Source organism: Barbatula barbatula, assembly GCF_947034865.1.
Source record: "Barbatula barbatula genome assembly, chromosome: 8".
Lineage (NCBI taxonomy): Eukaryota > Metazoa > Chordata > Actinopteri > Cypriniformes > Nemacheilidae > Barbatula > Barbatula barbatula.
Genome location: NC_136771.1, coordinates 8,852,142 through 8,864,920, shown reverse-complemented (window position 1 = coordinate 8,864,920; position 12,779 = coordinate 8,852,142). Strand labels below are relative to the sequence as shown.

General features: G+C 38.7%; 1 long non-coding RNA gene across 1 annotated transcript in view; it reads right to left on the bottom strand.

Moving 5' to 3' along the window:
- Positions 1 to 2,258: 2,258 nt before the first annotated feature.
- Positions 2,259 to 12,779, bottom strand: part of LOC306897037 — a 91,377-nt gene continuing 80,856 nt past the window's right edge. The window contains exons 2-5 of the long non-coding RNA XR_013786974.1: positions 3,217 to 3,286; positions 2,998 to 3,123; positions 2,812 to 2,887; positions 2,259 to 2,430 (exon numbers count right to left, since the gene is read on the bottom strand). This is a non-coding gene — a long non-coding RNA (uncharacterized lncRNA). The remainder of the gene's footprint in view (positions 2,431 to 2,811; positions 2,888 to 2,997; positions 3,124 to 3,216; positions 3,287 to 12,779) is intronic.

Here is a 12,779-nt window from a genome sequence, read left to right as displayed (position 1 = left end):
GTCCGGAGGCTTGGGCTCGGGCTGAGGGTCCGGAGGCTTGGGCTCGGGCTGAGGGTCCGGAGGCTTGGGCTCGGGCTGAGGGTCCGGAGGCTTGGGCTCGGGCTGAGGGTCCGGAGGCTTGGGTTCGGGCTGAGGGTCCGGAGGCTTGAGTTCGGGCTGAGGGTCCGGAGGCTTGGGCTTGGGCTCGGGCTGAGGGTCCGGAGGCTTGGGTTCGGGCTGAGGGTCCGGAGGCTTGGGTTCGGGCTGAGGGTCCGGAGGCTTGGGCTCGGGCTGAGGGTCCGGAGGCTTGGGCTCGGGCTGAGGGTCCGGAGGCTCGGGCTGAGGGTCCGGCGGCTTGGACTCTGGGCTATCCGGGGCCATGGAACGACTGGTGGGTGCCGGGCTCCCCGGATAGGCAATGTGCACCCCCCCAAAAAACATTTGGGTTGGCCCCTGGGGTTCCTTGGGCTCTGGAGAGGGCTCGGGCACGGGTTCGGAGGCCTGGTGAGGCTCGGGCACGGGTACGTAGGCCTGGTGAGGCTCGGGCACGGGTACGTAGGCCTGGTGAGGCTCGGGCACGGGTACGTAGGCCTGGTGAGGCTCGGGCACGGGCACGGAGGCCTGGTGAGGCTCGGGCACGGGTACGGAGGCCTGGTGAGGCTCGGGCACGGGTACGGAGGCCTGGTGAGGCTCGGGCACGGGTACGGAGGCCTGGTGAGGCTCGGGCACGGGTACGGAGGCCTGGTGAGGCTCGGGCACGGGTACGGAGGCCTGTTGAGGCTCGGGCACGGGTTCGGAGGCCTGTTGAGGCTCGGGCACGGGTTCGGAGGCCTGTTGAGGCTCGGGCAAGGGTTCGGAGGCCTGTTGAGGCTCGGGACTTCGTGGAGGAGTGAGGCGCGGTCCCGGAGTGAGTCAGAACAACCCCCACGCGGATGACCGGTACCGGACGCGAACCGCTCAAGCCACCGTCCAGCTCCCCAACGCGGTCCACGGATTCCTCCCCCGGGAGAACCTGATTGATCAACTCCTCCAGGGGAAGGTCGTCCGCGTACGGGAGCAGAACGGCGGCGAGCAGGTCGTCGTCCAGACCGGTCAAAAACACACGGTTAAGTGTGGGATTGTCCCAACCCACCCGGTAACACACCTCAACAAACTCCTCCACATACCTCTCCAGTGGCCGTCCGTCTTGAAGAAGACCCACGAGCTGGTCCACTGGAGAGACGTAGATGTAATCCATTCGTAGGTCGGTTATTCTGTCACGGTGTCGTGCCGGATCGAGACAGACGAGAATGCAGGTTTTACAAAAAGACAGGTAACTTTAATGAACAGACTGGTACACGAAACGCAAGACAATCATTAACCGACAGGGGAACAAAGGAAACACAGGGTATAAATAGTCTTAAATGATGACAATGATCGCTGGCAGGTGCGGGAAACGGCGTGATACAAATGACAGACAGGTGCGGGATAGCAAATGAGTCCATGGGGAAAAACAGGCAGGGAAACGGACGGGAGTGTTACAGAAGGATGAACAAATACGCTTAATATAAAGAACCAAGACGTGTAGAAATCTCTTTTAAAACATGTGTTAAGTCAAACTGTATTGTTGTTTGAAGGGTTAAATGGAAATTACAGTTAACACAAATGTGAATATATCAAACATGGACGTGTTTTTTATTTAGAACACATGTCCATGCCAGCATGATGTTATTGTAAAGTAATATTAATAGTATTATTTCTCTATTTCTGGAGAGCAGTGTAGACAGCTATTTACTCCTTATAAAATTTGTTTAATCACTGTAAAAAATTCTGCCGTAATTTGACGGTAAAATACTGGCAGCAGGGTTTCCAGCTGCGGACCGTTATTTTACGGTTTCACTCATTTACGGCTTTCTGTAAATTAACGGTAAAATCCTGGCAGCAGGGTTTCCAGCTGCGAACCGTAATTTTACGGTTTCACTCATTTACGGCTTTCTGTAAATTAACGGTAAAATCCTGGCAGCAGGGTTTCCAGCTGCGAACCGTAATTTTACGGTTTCACTCATTTACGGCTTTCTGTAAATTAACGGTAAAGTACTGGCAATATGGTTTCCAGCTGCGTACCATCATTTTACAGTTTTATTAAATAGCATATTTTCAGTAAAATACTAGCAGCAGAGTTTCTGAATGAATGCTTTTTATTTAAATAAATTAAACAACAGACTGGCAAAGATGAGAAGAGGAACCATAAAATTACCAAACAGATATGTTGTGCATAAAGAACCCAGTCTATAGACATATTTAAACAGATAAAAATTTATTATTATTTCTCCATAAACAGATACTGTGCAAAAAGAACAGTCTATAGACATATTATCTAAACTTCTTAAACAATAGAAAACATTGTATTATTAAACCTTGAATGGGCAAAGAACTTTCCACCATCTGTGACCAACTTCACATGCTGGTAGTCTGAAAGATAGGAAAAAAAACTTTAAGCAGAGTATCTATAGAAGGTATCTCTAACCCTACTCTTGGAAAGCTACAGTCTCGCCACGGTGTTTAAAATGAATGAAATGTGCACTGTGTGTCGATGGTCACGTCAAACAAATTGCCCCAAAAATAACGCAGACTTGTTGCATGATGATGCTCTGCCTGTGTAACTTGTGAATTTTCGTGTAACAGCCACGACTATGCTGATCCATGAGAAAGACAATGGAGCTCAAAATTATAAAAACGCGGTGTGTTCAGCAACACAGAGTACATTACTTAATAAAACGGCCTGCTTTTATAACAGAATGCAATTCAGTAGAGAGGCAACCTTTGGATTAACTGATGAATATTTTTACTCACCACCTTGCCGGTCTTCTTGGAGACCTTTCCTCTGCAGGTATTGGAGACTCGTTCTGGTTTAATTCCAATTAAGCGTCTAGGTTCAACAAATTTTCACAGAATACAATAACCATTTGTTAATCATTCTGATTGAAGAATTTATATACACTAAACAGTGAAAGGATGGAAAACTCTTAGAGGTCGTACCTTTGAAGAAATTCTTAAGTGCAACCAGCCTCCTCCTGATACTGCAGATGGAAGATGTACACTCAAATATAATACGGCCCTCTAGACTAAGCATCCATCTTACAACATTTGCCTGCCCTCCAATGTCTAAAATGAAAAAAAAAAACATTTACATTATAATTTCAATGAACTGCCTTTGAGATTGCTTCATTTGAACAACCGGTTACCGGTGACACTAACCGAGCATAATCAGACGAGGACTGGCAGGTAGAATGAGTGTCTTCTCAACATCAGATGAAGATGCAGTAATCTGTAGAGAAAACACAATACATGGAAAAACATCAAAAAATTACTTCAATACAGAATTTTTATAAATTACTAGTGGAAAGAAAATGCATAAAACAAGTCCATCTTCATGTTCCTGAAAACGGGACCGCTGAAGATTGATAAGCAGGTGGGCCATCTCTGTGTTATCCGTATGGGACAGAACAGTCTTCATTCCTCCCGTCTCTAATGTGTGATTTAAGGTGCTTATAAAAGGTCCTTCAGAGTTTACACCTGACTTGACACAAAAAAAACATTAGATGTTAATTCAAATAAGGTCACTGACACAGATCGGATAACAGTGAGTTACTTATTGCAAACAGGCACAATTAAACCTGACATGAGAAACATGCATATGTCTCAGAAATGCAGGTGTAGTACTACATATGTGTCCACAAAGCTTGCAAAAAAACATTGCTTATCTTTAACACCACGAAACAGCACAAGTCTGAATTTCATTCATTTATATCTGGAGGGATTTAACGTTACCTCAGGTAATAGTCACTTTACGGCAATTTACCAAGTCTTCTTGGTCTAGCTAACGTACAAAAGCATACCACACATGTAATATATTGCGCTAACACACACAAAACTGTATTTTTTACTTTATTTGAAGTTATTAAGTAAATTATTATGTTATATATCGACGTTGTACTGCATGCGCTTACCGCCAATTTAACGAAGCAAACCACCAGTCTACTGTACCGTATTTGCAACAGAACGTGTGTGTGGAGACACAAAACTCATTTAATAATCAAACTTGAATCCCATGAGTTTCTTCAGACGAGACTTGAAATAAAATGTATGCAGCTACGAAAACCGCGAGGTGTCACACTGACTAGAATTCATTCAGCAGGTCCGCCACTGACTCTTGTGCTGCGGAGTAAGAACCCGAGCGGCGGGGGAGGGGAGAGCAACTAGACTGGTTTAGTTCCCATGATCGACTACCTTGTAAATAGCTTCAATTTGAGATTGAATCTGTAACGTTTCTACTACAACTTTTAGTCAAGGAGTGTCGTTGAATTATCTAACAGTTTCCCCCTTCCGCACCGCTTCTGATGCTCGTCAGTGGTGGCCATTTGAGAACTCTCTGGTTTGTGTGTCAGTCTAGGTAATTCGCGCCACGCAGCTCAGTCAAAATATATAAGTTTCGAAGCGCAATATAATAAAATAATAGATAAATACAAATAAAAACACTTACCTTGACAGTGTCTTGGAAGATATGGCCGTCTCCTGGCGTACTCGTGTTCTCGTTGACTTGTAAAAACGTCATCCGTAAATTAGCTAACGTTAGTTGCGCAAGTAACGTTACTGTTGTCATCGAGCCAAGAGCTTCAAAATATGACTGTTTTGTGTAACAAAATGTAGTTTTGAGAGTTGTTTAGACGAGAATGTATGTGTATAAAGTTCAGATCTGCTGTCGTTTAATAAAGATAGCGTCTATTAAAAAATTTGCTCCAACTGTTTCGGACAAGTGAGTCGATTTCACTTATGCACCCTGTCAGTACACGATCCGTTCCACCTGCACGATCCGTTCACGCATGCGCGTAATTACGTATTAGAAAACGTCATGGTTTTCCTACACTATTTGTACCGTGACGCAGGCGATGAAACGTTTGACGGCAGGCGGCACAACTGGCGGCATATTCTTTGTTTACGTTTTGAAATGTCGCTTACGTTACCATGATTACGATGTGTTTATGTGGTTGCCAATCCAAAATAACAGAGTTGTTACATGAACATAGATGATTTTGGTTTCATGTGGAATAAAGTATTTTTATCGACTGCAAATCTTCAGTTTCATCCAAACTCCATTTTGCGATCCATTGTATAAAGTCTATTAACCTTACCGTGTTTCGATCTAAGGTCAGTAGTATTGTCAAAGACAGTTTGTGTCGTTTTTTAAATTAAAATCTGATAATACTAGTTGACTTTATGTAGTAATTTATTAGTATGGGCCTATATATAGGCTAATATATCTATCCATTTAATCTAAATTAGTAAAATAATCCCTTCAATGTCGTTTACAGAAGCCAATAAGGAACATAACACGCATGTCTAACTAGACTGTAGTTCTTTCTTCATGTAAATTATAAAGTCAGGGGAAACATTACAGTATTTCAAACTGACTTGACAGAACGCATAGTGAAATGAGACCAGGTGGAACGAAGCGAAGTAAATTGAGTATTGTATTTTATTTAACAGTAAAAAATATAAATAAAGTAAAACAAAGCTGCGCAAGCGTGGAACAGATCGTGCAGTGTCGTAAATCGTCGCAAAACAAAATCATCATTTGCGCATGAGCGGTTTCTACAACGTCGTTGTGCGCATGCGTGAACGGATCGTGCAGGTGGAACGGATCGTGTACTGACACACCCCGCCCAACGCAGCCTCACCTCGGCAAGTCTTTCTTAAACTCACCGCTGGCTGTGATGTCTCTGTTAAAGGGTGTATTTTTTATGAATACATTCTGAGTTATCATACCCGTTAGCCTTTCTCTTCCAAACTTTATTTCTATATCATCGACTGTATTTGTCTAAGGATCATCGATACTTTAAGGTTGAGTAAAACATGGGGTCATTTTGTTTCACCCCTGAAAAAACCCTTTAAATAGGGGATTTAATTATGTTATCCCTTTAATTATTTGTCCATGGGGAAATTGTTTTAACTGAGGGCAAAGTTAAATTGTACAACTTGTATATTTCTTACTGTGCAAACTTATTTTACTTTGTAATAAAGGATTGTGTAAATTATCACAGTAATGTTTTGAATTACTCTGTTTAAATGTAAATCCAGACTAAAAAAAGATTAACTCTGATTGCCTTTGTTTGCTATACAGCTCTTTGCGGTTAAATTCCGTAAACAGATTTACAGTTGAATGTTCTAATTTTACTAGCGAGTAATTAATTTACAGATCAATGGCTGTAAATTAACATTATTAAACCGTTTTTTAAAAGAACAGTATTTTGCCGTTAAAATTGGCCGTATTTTTACGGTAATATTTTACAGTGATAGATTGATTTTATGTCTAATATGAAGTACCACGCTAAAAATATTCCGTATTCTCGACAATTTGTCTTATAAGTGATATTTAAAAGAGAGATTTCAGCTATTTCAGATATTGTTCCCTAAAGCTGGTTGTAATCAATGGTGCTTTATCTGCACGAAAGGGACTAGAACTTAGAAGAACATTTTATCAGAAGTGTCCTAAAAGCACATCTCATTTTGAAAATTCTAATTACATGCAGTCCAAAAGTATAGACATCTTGTGAAATCCCCCTGATCTACAGGGACGGAAATCTGAACTCTTCGGCTGTGATATATGCTCTCGCCTTCTGCCTTGGTTTATGATCTGAATGCTGAATTTAATTCAAACTGAATGCGTAATGACGGCGCTTTAATTGGGAGGGCAGTTCATTCTTCCAGTGTCTGTCTTTTGAATCCTGTTGTAGCAGGATGGGACGCCTTTGCACGTGAAGCTATTGTGGTGGCGTCAGTCTTTATTAAATGTAAGATAGCTTTAGGAAGAATTGAGTTTACAGACGTTGGTAAACGGTGCTTCATCAAATTAGTGCAGTATGAGCTGAAAGATTGTGATACACATGGTTCTCTGATTGCTTCAAGGGAATCTACATACAATAAACAGACCAGCTATAAATAATACTCCTTAATATGCCAAAAACACGAGATGTATACATGATGCAAAGTAAACACAGTGGATAGTAAAATGTTCCTGTATATTCGAAATTACGATAATGGATGAATTCTTAGAAATTCATTAAGGGCGTTGCATAAGAAATCCATTTGCACAAAAGATCTATAGCCAATCACCTTGGTGCTCAGGGGGACTTTTTCTGACATTCAAATCACATTAAAATGCTAAATTACAAATTACTACGCATTCATATTAAATTGACATTGCATTTATCTGTGTCAATGAATTTTAAGAAAAATCACCTTGTTTGTTAATGCTATCTGCAATACCAGGAGATGAAAGCAGTGGAATAAGTCAAACCCACATTCAGCAGTGCTGATTCACATGCAGGGCAGAGGATGGAGATGGAGGAACCTCCAGTGGAGCTGTTTAGTGCAGCTCATGCTGGAGACTGAATCAATGGATTGGAGAATAATAGATTTTAGTTTACAAACCTGTGTCTTATTCAGAGTCTTGCTCACTCTGGATGTGTGGAAGCCTCTGCTTTCAGGTTAATGTTTAGCAGGGTTTTGGTAGAGATGGTTATTCTATCACTGATTTTATCCGAATAAAATCTGCTTGCATTAATGCTGAATGCATTACAATTCAGCTTATCACCACCAAACATGCCTTGATGTTGTTTACATTTATTATTCACCAGACACTTAAGATTTATGAGTAATTGGAAGGAAAATCCAATTTTAAAGATAATTTTTGGTTGACCTTTTAGACTTTTTTTATTTATCATTTTATCAGATGCACAATGTCAAGCTTAAACTGGGTCGCAAGTGTGGCACAATCTTATTGTAAGGAGGAGTTTAGTTGCGCTACAACAAACGTATTAATACAATTTTATAGTAGGCCTAATAATTTAATTATAAAAAAGAAAATCCGAAATACAAGCAGTAGTACTTGTGATAATGATACAATTGTAAACAATCACATCGACAAAAGTCCTTCTGTTACTTCTTAGTATTTCCAAAGACAATAGATATTAACAAGATGCACCACTGCCATTACAATGAATGGGGAGAGATTGCAACGCTCAATTTGGCCGCTCTAGTGAAGGAAGTCCCGCCTTCCGGTACAAATATTCAATCGTCAATCAACAAAAGCTGACAGAACCTCCCCCCTCAAACATTTTGTTTTACAAAAGTTCTGATAAAGTTCATATAAATTGCGGAAAAATAATGTTTTAGGTTGCATCAGCTACTTCGCATGCAAACAGCCCCGCCTAATTCTACAAGAATCCATCTACTATACTACAAGGAAAGTGTCAACTGTCTTTTTTCTCTATCCTCTCGCTTCTTTCCATGTTATTCATTATGTGTCCAATAGAACAATCTGTCCAACAAACCAATGGGCCATTGAGCAATGGCTTTTAACCCAGATTGCTCCAGGGAAACTCTTGCTGCAATTAGTATATTATAATTACAGCAACACTCAATGTAGAGGCATCAGGTACGGAATTTAAAATTAAATGCTAGCTGATTTATTCTAGCGGTGTGCTAAGAATGCAAATAATGATAGGCTATAGAAAAGTGGGCAGGGGAAATAAGTTTATAGGGCTACATCTGACATGTGGCTAAATATATATACTTAAAAGTCTATCAAGCATGCATTCAATTGCCTGGGTGGTTTAATGCTTTTATGGAAAGAAAAAGCAGTATGCTCTCTTCTCTCTTGGGTTAAAATAACTCAGCATTTTTTGACCTCTGAATGAATGAAGAACAATCAGGTAAGATTTAGTAAGTAAAATTCCCGTCGATCACCCCTGCAGTACAGCTTTTGGTCAACAAACATGGTTATAAAACTTAAACTTTAAGGTAACACTTTTCTCACTATTAACTAGTTGTTATTAGCATGCATATTATTGTCATATTGGCTGTTTTTTAGTACAGCACATATTCTGCATGTCCATACTCTACATCCCTAATCCTACACCTAAACCAAACAACTACCTACTAACTATTAACAAGCAACAAATGAAGAGTTTATGGAGGGAAAAAGTCGTAGTTAAAGGTTTGTTAATAGCAAGAATTGTTTCCTATATTCTGAAGTGTGACCAACTTTCAAATAAAATAATTTCTACAGAAATTCCATAATTGGCAAAAATTATAGATTTACTAGATATATCCAGAGGGTTCTGCCAGTATTACGTCCACAGAACCCCAAATGGTACCTCAAGAATCTTTCAATATTCACAAGATAATAATAAAATAATTAATATTTTTTTCATAATGATGAAAAACATTCATTGTTTATAAACCTTCATCATCATTACACAATGGATGTGTTGGTAGCAACGTCGTATAAAGAATGATGAAAGAGCGTCTACACTAATGGTTTATCTATAGCAAAATGTTGTACATGCCAAAGTTGTAAATGACTGCTCGCTGAGACATACAGTAGCTAGAACAACGAATCTCCTTCCTTAATATTGTTCGGCTCAGATTCATTACTAAAGAAATGACTTGATCTGCAATGAATACTATTGAAAAAATAGATTAGAAAAGACACCACCTTTACCCAGTTATCACTTGTGATTAATCAAACCAGTCGAGGCCATTTGTGTGAAAGCGTAAGATAAATGTTCACACACAAGTTATGCTTCTGCTGGAGATATCAGACAGTTACATTCTTCTCTGCAGCTCACACTAATTTTGTTCTTGATTGATGATATGTCGGATCACAGAAATACAGAAACAACAAGAAATAAATCTAACGAACACCCTTTCCAGTTAAGTGTCAAGATCAAACATTGGGAATATTTCAGTGTTTGTGCACGTTTTAAACGTATGACTTTATAAAAGCTACTAGTTACACATTTAGAATCGATTGCTGGAAACTAAAGGTAAAATCTGTGAACTAGTAAGCTGTTGTAGTTAGTCATGCTAACAACCTGCTTAATCATTCTAGCAACCTGCTAATTCATGCTACTAGCGACATGCTAAATCATCCAGCTAGCATCATGCTAAAACTTAAGCTACTTTAAACTTAAAAACTTTTGTGCTGAATCTACTTCAAACTTTCTGGTCAGGCTAAAAATTACATTTATCAAGATTATAACCTCAAGCACACACTATAGAACGTTAATTGAAAATGTCACATTTTAATCCGTAGGCCTATAGTTTAAAAACTAATTTATCATCAAATATGTTAACATTATATGTAAGTTCAAGAAAAAAAACGTTTTTACATTTTAATGTAATATATTGTCTGCTTTATTTTACACTTCAAATGAAAATTGTTAATCAAAAATACATGAAATATTGCATGTGTTGTCAAAAATGCAATATTATAGGAATACAGGAACAAATATCATTATTAATACACAGCATCCAACGTTTTAGTTGGGTTCATCTCAAAACCACCAACCAGTATATGCTAACCGGAAGCTTAACTTCCGCACTGAACTCGTTCCAGAGCTCCGTCACTAATAAGTGTCCCACCGCAAACAAAGTGTTTGTACTTTGTGAGAGACTTTTATGTCATTAAATAGGGATATAGTGATACCAATTTTAAATGCCAAGTACGAGTAATGATATCTTGTTTCTGGTACCAGATTCCTGTACCGATGCCTGTAACTTTTACAAACACAGTGAGACAAATATAAATTGAATAGATTAATATTTACAAACAACTCCGTCTGAAACACATTATGAAAAAATACTTATTTAAATATAATTTTAAGTGCTTTTCACAAACTTTCACAACAAATTTCGGTCAGTTCTGTCACATGAGGTAATGTTATTGGTCTATTGGTCTTTGGCCAAATCAATATAATTCCTAAATAATATATAATAATATGAATAATATTTCTTACAAACATTAATGATGCTTTTGCAAGTTGATCCGAAGCTTCCCAAACAAACTTTGAAATAGTTTCTGGTGAGACCATTATTAGCGGTAGACCGTTGTCAGTAGTTGAGCCAGACAGGACTTTCAACTGAGGAACAAATATAATTGGTCTCCTTTGCTGGTTCGTGGACCGCACGTCTTGGCGCTGAGAATTGTATTCTTGGAGGGCTCCATGGTTTAGTATTACCTACTTATATACTAAAATCTACTCCTGACCTGTTGATGATTAATTAACTATCAATTTACTGACACTGTGGCTCATAACCTGTTAATGCATCCATATGTCATGATTTTACTTGAAGGGACCCGTGACGATTCATTCATTATTAACTAGCTGTTTACTGACATTAGCTCATGACATGTTAATGCATCTTTATGTCACGATTCTTTCCCAGGTTGATTGTGAATTTATCATCTAGTGCCTTTAAAGAAGTAAATGAAGAAGTACAGATCACAAACTAGCCTGATTTTGTATTGAATGAAGCTACAGTAGGGCCATGTTAATGGGAAAAAACTGCATAAAATCACTCAAAATATCAATATCACATCGTCATTTCACTCTCAATAAATGGTGAAAAATTTTAATATGAGGACCACCACTAATCCACCATGCTATCAAAAGTAGTAAAAGTGTGATAAAATTGTACATGTTAATTCTACAAAAGTAGAAAATATTGCAAAAGTAGTCATCACAAAATAACTTCTTGTTCTTAATTAAGGGTCGATTTGCTAAATTTTACTTCAAGGTGTTAATTCATGCATTAACTAACATACATGTACTAACATGTAGTTAACATGGGTAGCATTAACACATGAATCCTTGTGACTCCCGTTATTAATTCTAGATTACTCCATTTCTTCATTCGTCATTATTGCATGTGGAAGTAAGTATTAATTCAGATAGAAGTATATGATTATTCATGGACCCTTATCGCAGAGTGTTACACTTATAGAAATAAAAGCTAATAATCATTAATAATTATATTGTATTTCCAAATAATAATTTATTGTATTTAAACATAAACATATTTTATATTGTGCAAAAAAGGAAATAACAATATGCATAGATTTAGCACAAAATTCCCTTGCATGGCTTGTGTGTCCTTGTCTTGGACTCAGTACAACATTCTTACTTACATGATATTGCTTAAATATTAAAAATTGACAGAACTCTCATTTCTCCAATATCTTTCCTCAAACATTTTCTGTAAGTCTTCAGTTCCTTTTTGAAAATGATATATGGGCCTCTATTTTCAAGAAAGCAAATGCTACTGGTTCTTTCAATGCTTAAATAACATTTGGTACGTCAAAGTTATAAAACACATCCACTATCTGTTCAGACACACTGCTCTGTCTATTCATCACTAAATCTGAAAGCACAGTATCTTGTGTATGTTGCATAAGCACAAGATACATATGATGACATTGCTTTTATACTCTCATATTTGCTCGGTATACTTATTCATAAATATCTGTTATAATAAATCCACTAACGTTTAAAGGAATGGGCGTCTTAATGGTGTTAAAAGAAAGAGAGGCCACTTTTTGGTGGATCAATAAGTCTTTAAAGGTTTCCTATAAGACATCCACCGAAATACGAGACACTCGAAGTATTGGTATCTCCAGCATTTTTTGAGGTTTTTCACGCCTTGGAGTTCACAAAACATTCATTACAACATAGTAAGGGGGACAATGGGATAGCAACATTGTACTATGAAGATTAAAACAGTTTGCTTGTTGGTCTATACATGTTGTACACTGAATTGGAAAACTGCCATGACTGCATTGACCAACCAAGACTGGATTGGGGTCCAAGTCACAGTGTTTTTTCTTCAGCCTTTTGATTTGATCCTCGTGACACTGAGTGTGCTTGAGTCATGTCAGGTGAGGCCTTCTTTCTTAATACAGAATACAGAAATACTAG